We start from the raw sequence: 16,616 nt of genomic DNA on the forward strand, positions 1-16,616 counted from the left end.
GGGCAGGGGAGGGAGCTGGGGGGCAGCGGGAGCACCTCCACCCCACGGCAAGTTCTTACGGAGCCGGTGAGGAGCGGGCTCGGTGCGAGGGCAGGTGCCCGGGGGGCTACGGATTATTATTATTAATAATAAACCCCCGCCCGGCCGGCCCGGGGAGGGAGGGATGCGCGGCGCGGTCGCCACGGCAGCGGCGAGGTCGCCACGGCCACGTCCCGCGGTGGCGCAGAGCGGGGGGACCCCCCCGCGGGTAGCGGCAGCCCCCGACCCCACCTTCGGCCCCCCCCCGGGGGTCTCCGTGCGAAGGGGAGACCCCCACGGCCCGCTGCTGCCGGGTGGGTGGAAGCGGAGCGCACGCATCGATGTGCCCAGGTACCAGGGGCTGGGGGTCCTAACGCCAGGGCTCCCAAAATTTGCTCTCTGGGTGCAGGGCCAAGAGCAGGAGGCTCGCCTGCTGGGTTTCCAAGCTGTTGTGTTGCATCCAAAAAACAGGACGCCTTAAAGACTTGCCTGATGCTGCTCACCCCTTCTAACCAGCTTTAGTTGTGCGGCAAGTTTGCTGGAGACACTTGGAGCAACCTGGCTTGGAGTCGTAAATCCCTAACAGGCGTTTTCTTTTTGCTGCTGAAGTTAGTGGCAAAACTGGATGATCTTACCCATTCCTAGTTTGTGAACGTGTCTGCTGTCCACAGATTAACCTACTTTTTGCACAAGTCTTGGCTTCCTTAACATTTTTTTCCTTCATCCTTCTTTCTGTTTTTCCCAGGAAAAGATAACAGTGCTGCTAGTGGGTTTCAGAGTCATAAGGAATTGTTATGGCCCTGTAGTCTAAGCTCTTGCATAACATGAAACGCAGACTATTCCCCAAAAAGTCCAAGCTCTGGCCCACCAGCCTCTTCACACCATCTTGATCTAATGACCTCAAATGACTGGGAATTTACTGCATTCCGAGATAGTTGGCTCCAATTGTTAATCTCATAGCTAAACGTTGCATCTCACTTCCAATTTGAACTTTTCTGACTTCATCTTCCAGCTACTGGATCTGGTAATGTCTTTTTCTGTCAGATTAAATAGCTATCTAGTTTCAGATAGTCTCTCTGTGCAATTATTTAAGGACAGTAATTAAATAGCCACTTAACGTTGTCTCTGATGAGATAAATAGACTGAGCTCCTTCGGTTTCTCCCAAGAATGTAAATGCTCCAGAGGAAAAAATGGCCCGTCTGCTCTTCTCTGGGCCCCCAAAGTGGCTGCTTGCAAAGCGTGGCCACCGGCACAGCACAGTGGATTCCAGGAAGGCTCCCATTAATGTCACGTGCAGAGATAATAACATCGTGCTCAGTATTCCCCTGTCTATTCACCCAATGCTACGAACTTTTTTTTCCCACGACTGCACGGTGGGAACTTGTGTTCCGTTAGTCGCATGCAGTGATCCCTACATTTCCCTACAATCCACTGTTTTCTCAGATGTTGGTTGCCAGTCCTGTAAGGGGTATTTAAATTAAGCTTTCCTACATGCATAACTTTGGATCTGCCTTTGTTCTCTTTTTCCCCCCCCCCCCCCCCCACTCCTATAACTTTACTTCCAGGGAGTCTGCTGCTTGGTAATGAGGGTCAAGCTCTGGTATTTCTCCCTCTGCAAGTCAACTGATTTTTTCCTTGGACCTCCATGATAAAACTGTCTTTTTGGTAGCATTTGGTCCATTTGAGCTTTAAGTTATTTAAAGTTTAGTGGGCGAGAAGTTCTACTGGGTAATACAAAAACTGAGAACTGAAAGCACACAGGAGAGTTTCGTAGCTGCTTTCATTCAGCTGTGCTTCTGAGTGTTGGTGGGAGAGAAATTTGCTTTCCTGCATCACAGAGCTGTAAATCCCTTGCTTGGTATGATGCCTAAGCTGATACGTGCATAGTCACTGTGTTGCAAATCTTGAACTTGAATTTTCTGAATTGTATTCACTTTGAACTGTGCTCAAGCCTGGATTTATAGTTCTCTTCAGAAAGTACAGTGTCTGAGAGGGCCAGAGGCATGTGTTTGTGACAGGGTATTGTCAAGTGCTCTGATAACTTGTAGCAGCCCCAAAGGGGACTGAGATGCTGTGAATGGATATAGCAGTCTGAAGATGCCTGGCATGGGAGATGTTTGCTGAAGTGTTGTGCTTTTGTTTTTTGTGTTTTCTTGGTTTTTTGAGGGTTTTAGGGGGGCTCCTTTGTTAAATCACATCTGCTTAGTAAAGCCAACTATAGCTTGCCTAAAAGCTCAGTGCACACCGAGGCCAGGTGATGTAAGAAAGGTAGAGGTCACACAGTGTTGTACGGGTCTTTTTGTGTGTGCTTGCTGAGAGCAGCATGCAGAGCACTGAGTCGGGCACTTTCCAGCTAATAACGCTTCAAGAATCATTTCCGGTAGCCTCATGAAGAAATTCTGAGTCTACAAACAAATATAATACCCAAAAAACTCCCGCTGGGTTCAATTGTGGTACTTCTGTGGTACCGAACAGCAGGATATTTGCCCTTTTACAGCAAAGGCATAAAAATGCCCCTTATAGTTTCCCAAGATGTCACACATTCATTGGTGTGGAGCTTGGTGACAATACCATATAAGCCTATGTTTTCAGGGGATTGCAGGTCAGCAGCAAACATTGTTTTAGGTTAGAGGCAACTATATTTTTGCAGACAATGAAGAACAGGCTGTATATAAATAGTAAGGTCAAAAAAAAAAAAAAAAAGAACAAAAAAAAAGGTCCCATCACAGGGTTAAATATTTTTCCATTCTTTTCCTCCTTTGAGGTGTTTCAGTATGCAAAATTAATGACGTTATCTGAACACATACACCATCCCATGAAGTAAGTGAAGTGATTCCTATGACTAACATTTGTTTGCATGAATAAATATGGCAGGGTTTAGCCCTTTGAAGTAATATATTCAGAGTATTAGAAATAAGAAAATGTTCATTCTGATCAGGTAATGACTTCAGTATCAGTACAGGGAACTTTCTTGAAATTCCACAAAGAAATTTTTTTTGTTTTTCTTTTCAAGTCTCTGAAAATATGTCTATACAAAATACTGCAGTAGGTATAAGCAATGATGGATGAGTGAGTTGCCCATAAAAAGTCTAAAAATAATTACTGAGCTAAGATATCAAAGCTGATTGTATACAGTAACCCGGTGAGCCTTAGAACCTTAGTGAATGCTGTTTGCATTAGCGTCAGCATCTTAGAATTTGTTTATTGGGCATTTAATTGTAAATTTCCCCCAAATTACCTGGCAGTTAACTTCATCCATCCATTCAAACTCTGTTTTTCTCTCCCAGAGTTGGCTAAATTCTTTGATTTTTTTTGACATGTACTTTCCCTTCTCAAGGTTGCATCTTCTCTTTAACTTCTTTTGCAACTAGAAGAACATGCATCTCTCTCCATAGTGTGACTGGTCCCAAAAATCATCTCTTTTTGCGTTATGACGATCACGCTGGGTCAGTACAGCACTAAGAACAGTGGCTGTTAGTTAATCCTACAAGCCCAAGCTGGACAGAAGATAGTATTTGTATGAGTCTCAGAGTTACAGTGAAGAGTGTTCAACAAGGAGGGACAAGCTCTAGGTTACAGATAGTTGGATTTCATTAGCAAATGTGGTGGCAGTAGTAAAATTTGTCAAATGGGCCCTACAACCATTAGTGTCACCTTTATTTTTGAACAACATAAACACCATCCATCAAATGCAGTTGAAACTAAGGAGAAGCTGATTATGCTAAGAATGATATCCTGCCTGTGATTTGCTTCTGAAATCTGATGTTGGAGTAAAAGCAAGCTGCTTGCAGCCTTACAGCTACAGACAGAGGAAAAATTTGTAACCTGCATGACTCTTCTTCTAGATGTGCATCATTTTTTAATTTATAAAACCCGTATTAAAGACAGAGGTGACATATAGGCTGAATCTGTCGCCATTGTGGATTTAAGAGCAATCCTGGATTTATAGCTGATGTTATTTAATGACATGTAACAATTTCATATCTGATAAAACTTTGATACATCTTGCAGGGTTATAAACTGGTTTCATTTGTGCAAAATAATTTAACTATGCAACTATTTTTGAAGTAAGTGGAACACCATCTTGACTAGGCTTCTGGAAAAATTTAGCTGAAGAACCAAGGCAGAGGCATCAGCCTTTTCCTCAGTCTAGACCTCTGCACATATGTGGATAGAATAACTGGCCAAAAATATGATCATTATGGGGGAATTGTTGGCAATACTTCAATATTATTATGGAAGATTAGAAACGTACCAAAAGTCACCTAGTACTGTTTATGTACTAACCATGCATCCAATCAAATTGGATGCACTGACTGTAAGCTCCTATACTATGTGACAAGATGTCTAAACTGATCCCGTTTTGGGGGATTCATCAGCTCATTTGGGTAAACATCAACTTCTTAAGAGACAGAACAAAGACTGATAATATTTATTCGAAAAAAAAAAAGAAAAAAAAAGTTCTGGATACGTTCTGAATCAAGTAAAATTACCTTCCAGTAGGAAAAGTTTTTGAGAGTGTATCTGACCACAGTTTGCGATTGCAAATAGCAAAACCAGAAAAGAGCTACATATATCTTTTATTATATACATGGACTTTGAACTCATTAGCAGTTCTATAGAAACAAAGACTTGTACTGTTTAATTTTTTAATCACGCAACATCAGTCACTTATTAAGGTTGAGTGACTTGTTTCTCGGAGGCAGTGGCTAAGTATTCACATTTGTAAATCATGCACATATGAAAACACAGAGGTGTCAGCATGCTGTTGAGTAAATATGAGAAAAGCACATCACTGACACTTGCAACTCCATGCAGTGTATGGGTGAGAGAGAAAGCAGTGAAGATGGAGACCAAAAAGTAGTGATTAGGAACCAGTATAATAGCATTTTGCCCCCTGCTTTGTCCTTTGCCAGCAGTGGACATGTGTACGTGGGAAAAATAATTAAGTAGAGGGAAGAATGCCAACAATCACAAATATTGCAATGAATTACTCTAGCAGCCTCTGACAGGGTGCTACAGTCTAAGCAATGAGGCAAGTCCACAGAAGACAAACTGTATTCTTTTTTTCCTCTATCTCTAACTCCATGATCCTATGTTACGAAACTTATCAGCAGGGAAGGAAGCTATTACCATAGCCAATATCAAACAGACATACATAAAATATTTTTTTTTTTAATGAACCAGGACCAAGAGTCCCTATCTGTTAATATCTATGTTTGTAATTGTCAACAACTTCCATTACTTTTACTGTTCATTTTACTATATTTATGATAAAATAGGGAAATATGGCATTATTTGAGCTTGCCCACTTTCCTCCCTCAGTCCGCTTAGAAGGACAAGAAGGGATTAATCAAGGGGGACACAAACAAACATGATGGTGTTTGTTTGTATCTGTTAGTATCTGTGCATACAGTGCCTAGCACAGTGGAGACCAGCTCTCAGATGAGACTCCAAGTTTGTATCACTTGGCAAATGATGAAAATTCATTTTCCCAGCTGAGCTATATTGCTTTTTAGCATTGGAGATGGAACTGTTTTCCTGAGGGAGTGGAAAAGAAATTTTTTTAGAAAAGGATCTTTAACTGTGTATTCTGAGCTGAGATGTTTCTCATCACCCTCTTGGGCAACCTTCATAGTCACTACGAGGGAAACAAACAAAAAGGTTATAAAAAAGATATGAAACCCATTGTTAGACAGGAGTCTTAACCGTGGTCTGATGAACTTGTGATCCAGGAAGCTGTAGCATTGCTCAATATAAAATCATTCATATTGTCCATGGACTGATCATAGGTCCTGTCCATTGGACACAGAATTTCCAAAGCCAGGCCAGAGGAGTCCATCAGCACATTGTATGAAAGGGTGAAGAGATGTAAGGAGGGAGGACAGGCTGTAGTGATAGCATTCTGCCAGGCTCTTCATGTACAGATGTCCCCAGTTAGCAGTCAGTTTAAAGGTAACATGCACACCTTTAGAAATACCTAGGGGTTTACCTGCTTCCCCTTCTCCTTTTCTTTCTGGATGATTTGTTACCTGCTAGCAGCAGCCTAGCTCAGGTGAACCTGCACTAATATATATGGTTTCTGTGTGTAAAGTGTCTGCCAAGACTGTTGTGTGGAACACATGCGCTGTGATTTGGCAGCCAGTATGTCTGAGCCAAGGAAGCCCAGAGAGCAGTCAGTACTGCAGATTGTGCCTTTAAATGCCATATTGATCCTATTTATAGATTTAACATTTGTATGCCAATGCTGCTTTATAGTTAAATACTGTAAAACAAATACAAAAATATCAAAAGTTGTGTACTGAGTACATACACACACTCATTTGTGTGCATATACATTAATGTATGCACACAAGACGTAGGCAGATCGGTGTTTTCCAAAGGGCTGGTAGTCTGGCAAGACTGGCAAGTAGTTCAGTTAGCTCAGTTAGCTAGGCTACGTATTTGTTAAATTGAAGCATAGAGCAAGACTGAAGTAAACAGTATGAAAGGCTGCTTGAAGAAAAGCCTGAAGTTAGAAGTAACATGTTCTTACTGTCTCAAAACAAAACACTGATATGCATATCACAGGCATATCACTTTGGAAAGGAAGATCTAATTATCTGACCTTTTTTCCTACCCTTTATTTTTTTTTCTGCTAAAAAGTTGTTTCTAGAATCTTGTACCAGGTGTTTCTAGGTGTTTCTCTTGTAAAGTAACCTATGTTTACTTGAATTCTCTCTGTGACACCTGTACCTTTAGATCCTGCTGTAGGATCATTGACACTAATTAATATTGTCAGCTCTTCAAAATCATCATGCAATTGGTGTTTTGTCCTGAAGAAGAGGATATGCTTTTTTTTTTTCTTTTGGAGAAATATTTGTTATTGTGATCAGGATCCCAGATTGCAGTCTAGTGTGTTGAAAGCTTTTTTTTTCCCCAGTGATGCTAATATGCAAAGACCTCAGTTCATAAAAGGGATCTCAAGATAAAGAGATGAAACAAGCAACTTGTGCAAGGTGCTATGCATTTTTTTACTGTTCATGGAAAAAGACAGCAGATTCAAATAGAGTACATGAATGAATAGAGAACACAAATACAGTGCTACATTATGACTAGTCTTAAAAAGTTACTATCAGAAGAAATGGCTTATCTCAGATGATGACAGTGAGCAGTCAGTTAGACTTTTAACGCAAAGCCAGACTGACTGAAACTGATTTTCTACTCTTATGCAGCCATTTTGCCTTCATAAAGAAACTAAAACTTTTTGAAGTCAAAGGACTGGTGCATTACCTCTAGTGGGTTCTTATTTTGCCAGTGTGATCTTAACCCAAAAAACAGCATGTCTGCTAAGTGCTCCTGGAAAGGTACCTCCCCTTCAATAGGGCCCCGGGACTCCAATCACGGAGTATTTCCAAAAGCAGGGTAGAACAGCAGAGTAAATCTGGGATGTCAGTGTAATGGACTAGATAGGAAATCTTCCACTGTAGCAGTGTGCAGCAAAGATGAAGTGGACAAGGGTCCTGTTGCATTTTAGTACTCCTAATTTTCTTAGGCTACCAGAGCTACAAGCCAGCAGTTTTTAGGGTGGCCTTTGTGCACTGAGAATAAACGGGATATCACCAGGTCCCAAGCTCAGAGAATAAGGAGGTACAAAAGTCCTGTAAATCTTCCCAGCTCAGCTCTCCCAGAAATAGTCTGGCTAGTGGGGATTGTCTAGCCCTTAAACTAGAAAGGGTTGAAGGATAATCAGTGCTTGCTGTTTAACTTCTTGATGGAACTAAAGAGCCCTTATTGTTAATGTCACTCTCCTTTCTCTGAAGCATCAGTTCCATGAAAGACTTCACAGTTGATAGGCTTAGCTTTAGAGATGAGTCATTAGGGAAATGATACAACATAAGAAGCATGCTGGGTGGCATTGGAAGGGGTAGAAGTAATGTGATAAAACATTTTTCAGAAAGAAGAGCTGTACGGAAGCAAGCTGACAGAATTATTCCACCCTGAAAGTCTGGTATTTCAAAACAAGATCTGAAAGTTCTCTAACACTGCAGTACACCACGACATCTCCATACTTATTTAAAAGAAAATGTTAGTCCTCCCCTTGAGGTTAATAATTAGGTAGTATCTGTTAAAAGCCAGTGAGCAGGCTATAAATATCTGCATAAGTTTATGAGAACCCAGATTTCTGCTCAAGCTGAGCAACAGCTTTACAAGATCCTCTGTTTCAATACTCTCTAAAATATCTTCCTATCTTCCATCCAATCCACAGGGACAGGTATTCCAATTCTAAACGTAACTGTGATAACATTAGACAATTCTTGGTTAGAGCACCAAAGACATTTTCACAGAAAGGGTAAGTGATATTTCTGAGGATCACCCCAGTCAGTGGTGTGGCAGGAGGAAGTGACCAAGCTTTCAGGCCCCTGCTTGCCTTCCTGTTCTTCATATGGTCCTGCTTATGCGAGAAGCATTAGGGCTATGAATTGCAAATGCATGTTCACCTATGTCTGCCGAGGGCTGAACTGAGTTGGAAGACCCATACCTTCATAGGGTGACTTCTGGTTAGGGCTGTGCAGAATTGGTGCTGTTTATTTCATGCCTAAGAACATAAGATTCATAAAGCTGAATTCAGCTTATAGTTTTGGCCAATGATGCTAGAAATGCATAAGGATGTGCAAAATATGACAGAGGAATAAAACCTGTTTCTTCGTTTCCTGAGAAGTCAGACAAACTCCATCAGGAGAAGCAGAGGAAAGTTCGAACAAACGAGGATTACAGGATATACTTCATTAATTTATCTGCTTGTGCTTTTTGACACTCAGGAATGAATCCAGCCTTCATTTTTTATTTAAGGCCTGATTAGCTTCATGCCTAAGAAATGGAAAGAACAAGCAGCTTCCTTCTGTCTGCATCAGACATACAAACTAACACAGAGGTGCTCCTCACTTTGTTGAGGAGAGGGGCCTTTACCTCCTGACTGAGTTCAGTGTATACACTAACTTCAGGGGAACAATTCAAACCTCGAGTCATGGGGCCACTTTATACTATTGGTGGAGCAATAAAATCAGCCCACTATAATCCTATCATAAGGCCTAGAAGCCTTCCCTGGGAAATATTCCCGTATTAAATGGTGTACTTCGAAAGTTGCTTCCAGCTAGACCATGCTGGGCCGTTATCATAGAAATATGTGCAGTTGATACTGGGAAATAGCAGAACAATATTTATCCAATTCAAAAGATACTCTTATTATGAAGGGCCTCAGGGGAATGCTGCTTGGGAAATGTATTTTTATAATAAAATGACCTATTTTAGAATTACAGTTTTCCATGCTGGAGGAGGCAGGAAGGTGGCAGAAGGCCTGCCAAAGAGCTGGACAATAAGCACACTCACGCTTGCTCCCTAACAAGAAGATAAGTGGACTGAATGTATTAATAATATAGCATGTGGGGAGGGGAGTTAGGTAAGTTCCTGCATACAGTGTATTTGTAGGTGTCTGTTACACTCAAAGCAATGTGCCTTCATGTGAGCAGACATTCCTATCAGCAGCCAACCCAAACAGGCAGATGATAGGGAGAGAGCCCACACAATTATCTGTTTGAACCACTCCTCAAAAAGACGTAGGAGAAGAAAAAAGAAAAAAGAAAAAAGAAAAAAAAAAAGGACAAAGCTAATAATAGTTTTGGTAAGTAGCTAACTAGAAAGAAAGCTTCTATTCCATTCAGTTTCTGATACGATGATCCCTGATAGTGAGCTGTGTAACAAGCATTATTTGCTGTTACTCACCACTTCCATCTGTGCTAATGCTCCAAGACAACACACATGTTGTTGCTTCCCCAGTAACACAGCCTGAATCCTACCTACTCACCTTCAGTTTGTCTCATATTTTGTCTGATTAAACCTTTCAACTTTTTCAAAGTGCTATATAATCTAACTTCAGCAGTCAAATTATTCTTTAACCATCACATGAGTTAAACTAGTCATCAAGACACACGTGTTACTGTAAAAATCAGATTAGTTAGTAGCTAACACACTGCTCAGAAAAACAAACAAACAAAAAACACCTGAATTAGATGGGTGAAATGTGACCCTAGTAAAAGTCTGTAATTTCATTGATGCAAACCCCATCAATGGAGCTGCTGAAGTTTATCTGAGGCATAAATATGGCCTTTTATTAGCAGTATCCAACCAGAGAGATTAAATAGATGTGATTTTTTTTCCAAATGCCATAGCTGTCATTCTGACATGAAAGCAAACAACAACATCCTTTCAATCATCCAGTCTGTAGGCAGCTGATTCAGAATGAAATTAGGGCAGATGAGTTAAAGATGAATGAGCAGAATATTTAGTTTTGGTACTTCATTCAGCCAGAAGAATGTCCTTTCAAATTCTTGTCCTCTACAGTCCTTAGGGATGGTCCTGAAGTGCTCCTGGCCTGTACAGAGCAATGTTGCCATCCCAAAGAGCAGATAATGATGGTAATGAAGTCCCAAAAGAATTCTAAAATGCACAAAAAGAAAACTTACAGAGAAAAAGACACTGAAGGTGTCCTGTGATGACCTTCCCAGTTCTGTGTCTGGTTGCAGAAAGGGGTTTTCCAATCACTTTTCTGCAGTTTTCCTTGATCCTTTTGTGACATGGTTTATGATTCAGCTTGTACACGTATCTTGAACGAAGGCAAGAGTGCAAAGGTATCTGTTTTCTATCAGATTGTACTGTGGCTCTTGCTAAGCTTTTTAACAATAGCAAAAAAAGAAAATGGAATAAATACCTATCAGAGTCTTAGAAAGACAGGAGTGTTTATGACGTTCAAGTTGAGTGTGCAACGTGGGGTAGCAAGAAGTGTGACTATAGTCACCTTCACAAATATTTAAACAGTGTTGAAACTGTCTTTCAAAAGGATGATTTAAATGATGTTTTGCACCGTGATATAAGCATACATTTTTTTGTGAACAATTTCCTGGCCTTGAGCTATATGAGGCTGAGAAATGGTCTGGCAAGGGGCACACAGCAAGTGACAGATGGGCAGTCAGTGCTGGAAGACCATTCAAACATAGGTTGAGGACACAGAGGGACAGCAAAATTCTCTATCACATGAATCAACCAACTTTCTCTTGCATATCTTCCTTTTGTAAGCGAGCGGATCTCACCTTTACCTCTTACCATCTACTGCCTTCTTACCAGGCCAGAATTCACTATGCAGTTCTAGTGATAAGCCTGTGTAACAAGTGGAATAAAGTCATTGAGTCCATGTGGGAGAAGGCTAGCATTCCCAGAATCAGCATTTCTGGACTAGCTTCATTTTCCAGTTTTGTTGGAGAAACTTTACGGTGAGGCACACTAACCTTGAAATAACTAACAGTTGAGCAACTTGATCTAGTTGCTGCCCAGGGAAAAGATCAAGGGGCTAGCAAGTTTCCAGCCTTTCCCTGAAATCCAAGGGCAAAGTCCACACGTATTAGGGGGAAAAAATAATAAAAATTAAAATTAAAAAAAAAAAAAAAAGGTTTCTGTCCTCCTGGGAGAGGAAAAGGGTGAAAGGTTTGAAGTAGTGATGTGGGATTTTCCAGCCCATCTGCAGGGCTAGCTGAACATCTGTCCCTCTCTAACCACCTCCCACAGCAGCCTGCATTTGAAAAGACTTTTTTTTTTCTTTTTATTTTCCTGTTGACTTGTAATAGTATGAACCCAACAGTTTTCCGGTGGCTGTCCAGGCCTGTGATTTGTGGCTGTTAATAAATGAATAGATTAAGGGCCAGAGTGAACAGCGCTGAGGTAGTGAGGATCAAGCTGTAGTAATGATCTGGATAGTGTTGAGTAGGTCTGGAGGGGAAGGCATATGGCAGACTCCTCACCTTAGTGACAGCTGAGTTTCTTGGTCAAGGCCTAAGTTTTAAATAATACAGTTATACAAGGAAAACCTAATGAATCTCTTAGTTTCCTAGCTCTGGACTTGCCTGATCTTATACCTCTGACACTATTTGCCTCTCTGCTCACATACTTGCTCCATTTTCTTTGGTCTGCTTTGTGTCTCCCTGCTCTTGCACACAGACTATGGGTTTATAGGAAAAGGCATTCAGAACAAATTGTCTGCCTTGCTCTGGGGAAAAGAAGCAGCTTACCTTTAAGAAGAAAAAAGACAATCAAGTAGAGTCACTTGTTGAGTATCTCACCACCTGCTGCCCTGTTCACATTGGACGTCATCCTCTCCATGGTCAAACATTCATGCTCCGTTTGATCCTATGGTCATCCTAAATTTTCTGAAGAGCAGGGACCTTAAGAGAGTCTTTTTCAGAAGTGCTTACCTCCTAGTATGAACACATACAGATCTGCAGTTGTTTGCAAGTACATTTCTTGGACGGATAACCTGCCTAGGGCTTGTCCATCTTTAAGGCGGCATTTGTTAGGTTTTTGTTGTTGTTTTTGTGTGTGTGTGTTTTTGGAAATGCTGGCAACAGCAAATTCTGTACACTTTTTTTGTTTTCATAGTTTGTGCTTGAGCAAAGGTATCAGACTGCTTCACCTCTGTATGGATTCAAGACTTGCTCTATGGTGGTAATCCAGCAAGGGGATGCCCCTTTTCATATTTTTGATAGTCAAAAATGGTTAGTGGATCTCTAAAGCCAGATTCCTAAGCTATGATTGCAAAGAGTTTTTAGGAGTAGGTGAAGAGATGTGGAAGAAAATTCTTCTGTTGTTAAATCATTGGCATTAGACACTGACTATATATCATAATTTTCTCCATGATCTTCATCTGCATTAGCTTCTAAAGAAGAAATTGAAAAAGTTTCAATTCCTCCTCTTTGCCTGTATGTATCTCTATCCCCATATATAGCATCCAGTAAAATGGCAGAATATTTTCTGGGATTTCCTACATAAGAACAAGAACAAAAGGAACTAAAAGGAATTCAAAAGTATCGAGCAGTTTTGACTCCTGCTGGCTTTACTGGTATTTCTGGCTATTCAGTAGTTTTGAGAATCAGACTTATTTGATTTCAGAGGCTAGATTCAATCATCCTGTTTATGCAGGACGCCTGTCATTACATTAGCATATATCAAATTTTATTTTTATATGTATGTCTGCCTGCAATCATATATATGTGCATAGTTTGTGGTAATAAAGAAAATCTGTCCATAAATAGGATGTCAGAGAAAATAAGTTGTGGTAGGAAGCCTACTGTGCATCCACAGCTGGTGAAGTATCCAGCACTTATCTTCAAGAAGATCCCATGTGGAAATAAATCATCTTGCCTGGATTTTCATACTGTCTGAAGGGTTGCTGTGTGTTTTCTCATTCCCTCAAGTAGTCATCTGTGCATCAGGCATCTACATTCAATGCAAGTCCGGTGATCAAGCTCTAAGCTGTGAATGATTGGTTTTCACGTCTTCCAGCTGACTTGGAAACAAGGACAAAGCTGTCACAGAGCCCTGCTCGCTCACAGCTGCCCTGGCAAGGTACAGCCTGACCTCCACTCACTTCAAAGATTTGCAGGTTAAACATGCTGGCAGTCTGAGCAAGGACAGCTGAAACTGTTCCAAAAGAGGAATTTGTTCCTCCAAAGAGGAATGCAGACCAACGTGAGGAGTAGGGTGTTAGGTAATAAATTCAATAACTGCGCTGTAACATCTCAACTTTTTTTTTTTCTCTATCAGTTCTTGGAGTGAACAGTTATTTTACTGTGAAGCAGCAGTATGTAGGATGAGATGGTACATGCAGGCATAGCTGCATGGTGAGTGCCAGTCACGCTGCCCAGGACGTAGCCTTGGCTAGGTGGTTGAGGCAGCCAATTTCAGTAAACCTGAGACTTTGCTAAACCCAGACATCATATATCTTGTTTGAGCCATTGTTTCAATTAGTGCTAATTAGAGTAATTAAGTAATTTTGCTACCACCCTCAGGGGTAGTAATTCAAATCAAAGCTGATGTCCTTCACTAGTCCTCCCCTCATGGTGTGGGTTGCTTCACTCACGTGATAAACGTAAGGCTAAATATCCCTGACTCGAGTCCAGCAGAAATGAGAAATCCAGAAGAAACTCTAGGTCTGGAAAATCCTAACCCATGAGAGGAGTGGGGATGTTGCAACAGCTGGTGTAGGTCAGCATGGCCCTGTAGAGGGCTAGGGCGCTGTGCCATGTCGCAACAGGCAGAATTTTGGCTTGTGTATGGCTCCAGTAATTGACTCTTGATATTATTATTAGCTTTGAAAGGAATTATGAAGTAAGACATGCTGGGTCTCTGTTTCCAGTGCAGTTAAATTGGAAATACTGTAAAATAGCTGAGAAAAGAGTTTTATTGAACTAGTTTCCAGATTTCGCTTTGCTATCTCTTTAATATTTGCTCTCTTAAGGAAGTATGTCTGGTTTTAGTTTGGTTCTGACACAGATGAGGTTTCCTGAGTCTCAGACACTAAATAAGAATTTGTCTTACAAGTTTTGTGATTTCTGAGAATTTGGAAGAAGAAAATGAAATTATTCTTAAGGCCATGAAAATCCACATTTAAAGCAGTGGAAAAAGCTGTAGGCAAGTGGGTTCCTTAGCCACCCTTGGTGGGGCTGGAAGAATAGAATCGCATCGAATCTAAGGATATAAATATATCTTTTGAATAATCCATTGTTAGGGGACAAATCTAATAGGAGAAAGGAGGATGGTTCCTGAAATTGTGAAGTATGAGAGATTTTTACGCACCTGTGTTGGCTGCAAGAGCGATTCTGAAAAGCTATTACCATCAGACACCTGTGGGATAGACTACATATAACAAGCTATTCCCAAAATAGGCCATTGTACAGCACAGCTGTTGGTGCTTTGCTTTGCTGCAAAAAGGCTGGGGTGTTGACTTTGTGAATGAGCTGGCTTCTTAACCCACGGAAATAACTACGGTTTCTTTGTTCAAGCACATCCACATGATAGATGAAGAAGACTTAAGAACTTCTTTGTCTTGAAGAGCTCTCTGGTCATACAGTGAATTTCAGGACCCAAAGTTAGTGAGGTTGGGGTCTATTTTTACCAATACAGAGTTGGTATTTGTACCAAACCACCTTTTTTTCAAGGTAAGAGCCAGAACAACATCTTCCCCTCAATTTTACCTGATCAGATATGCCACGGTGGTAGTCACTGTAATCTGGGAGGTTTTCTTAGATGTGTCTTTTAACACCATCTGTCAGCTCTGGGTAGAGATGGAAGAAAACGTGGTGTGAGTTATAGGTGTAAGGTTTCCCAACAGGTTCTTATCTAGTATTTGCCTTCATTAGGGTTAGGTGGTTGGAAGCCCTTATAGATGCACCATTGTGTATGCTGTTAAGCTGTTCCGTCTTTTTTTTTGATATAAAGAACAATGACAAACGTTATTTTCCCAGGCATCGCAAGGTGCCATTTAACATGTGTCATCCCATCCTTGGTTGGTTGGCTTCCTACCCTCCCCATGTCCCACATGCAGTCAGTTACAATAATAATAATGAATAATAATAATAACAACGAATAATAATAATAATGAATGAGGCTATCTCGTGCTTGTCTCTGGTTTGGTCCAATTCCAGCAGGGTCAAAGTTCAAAATAAAGTGTATAGCCTCAGGTAAAGAAAAAGAAAGGAGTTTGAGACTAAGACAGCAGCTTTTCCTGTAACAGGAAGACAAGAGTTTTCCTGTAACAGCCTGACTTACAGTCATACTGTAAGCTCTTGTGACTGAGGTGAGCAGGTTGGAGTCCTTGACTGAATGTACAGGTTTGTGTCACTGCCCTCAAAGGAGCATTTGCTAGTGTTATATACACACCAGTGGATTGCTCCGATTTTATCTCTGAACACCGACGGCTTCCAGCCTGCCACCGTTTGGCTTCCTGCAGAGCCTCAGCGCATCAGACGAAAAGTGGTTGTAACACACTCTGCTTCCTCTTGTGTTTCTTGAGAAGGTGTTTAGCAGGAAGCAGTTTACCAAGGAGGTTGTTTTGTCCCTTTTACCTTGCTTATTGTCAATGGCAGTCAGCAGCGTGGCAGAGAGAGAACTTGAAGAAACAGGAAGCAAGTGCTGAGGTGGAGGCAGGAAGAAGGGAAGATATTTTTAACTTTTTAAAAGAGCCACAGTGACAGTCGTTTCAGCTGCCAGCCTCTTTATTCACATTGGTTGTGTTTCTTAAAGCCAGGAGGCAAGAGTACACATGGTGAGATCATCATCGTGCCTTTCTTAGGTTAATCACATGCCACAGCAAATTTTTGTTACTGTAATGAATGGTTACACTCTGCATCCTTCTTCTCTAATTACATGCCGCTTGGAGTAGTTCTTTTCCATTAGGACAATACTTGTAAGTATTGGGATATGGATACATCCTTTTCTGGGTGCCTGTTTTGTAGAGATCTATTCTCTTTTCTAATATTGAGCCCAGTGTCTTCATTAAAATAAGATGATATATGAGGAGAGCATAATTTCTCAGGAGTTAAAAAGTTGTAGTTGGCTCCTACTTTGCATAAAAAAACATTCCTCCTCCTGTAGGCTCACTGAGGCAAAATTTCCTTCCCTGATATGTTGGTGAAGTAACAATGCTGCCACAACACACTTCTCTGAGCACCAATACGTATGGTTCGTCAGCATCAAGTCAGGCCTAATTAATGGGAGTGCTACCACCACTACT

General features: G+C 41.1%; 1 protein-coding gene across 9 annotated transcripts in view; it reads left to right on the plus strand.

Annotated features, from left to right (window-relative positions):
* The window catches only part of GPRIN3 (GPRIN family member 3), a 62,519-nt gene that overhangs the window by 28,050 nt on the left and 17,853 nt on the right, over nt 1–16,616 (plus strand). For 2 of the 9 annotated variants that reach the window (XR_013951188.1, XM_080591867.1), the window contains exon 1: nt 7–15,042. The exons of 5 other annotated variants lie outside the window; for them this stretch is intronic. The gene's annotated coding sequence lies outside the window, so the exon portion shown is untranslated. Of the gene's footprint in view, nt 1–6; nt 15,043–16,616 lie in introns of those variants that run through there. 2 more of the 9 variants (XM_080591869.1, XM_080591868.1) reach the window with 2 other exon arrangements.

Source organism: Anser brachyrhynchus (genome assembly GCF_964034855.1).
Source record: "Anser brachyrhynchus genome assembly, chromosome: 4".
Classification (NCBI taxonomy): domain Eukaryota; kingdom Metazoa; phylum Chordata; class Aves; order Anseriformes; family Anatidae; genus Anser; species Anser brachyrhynchus.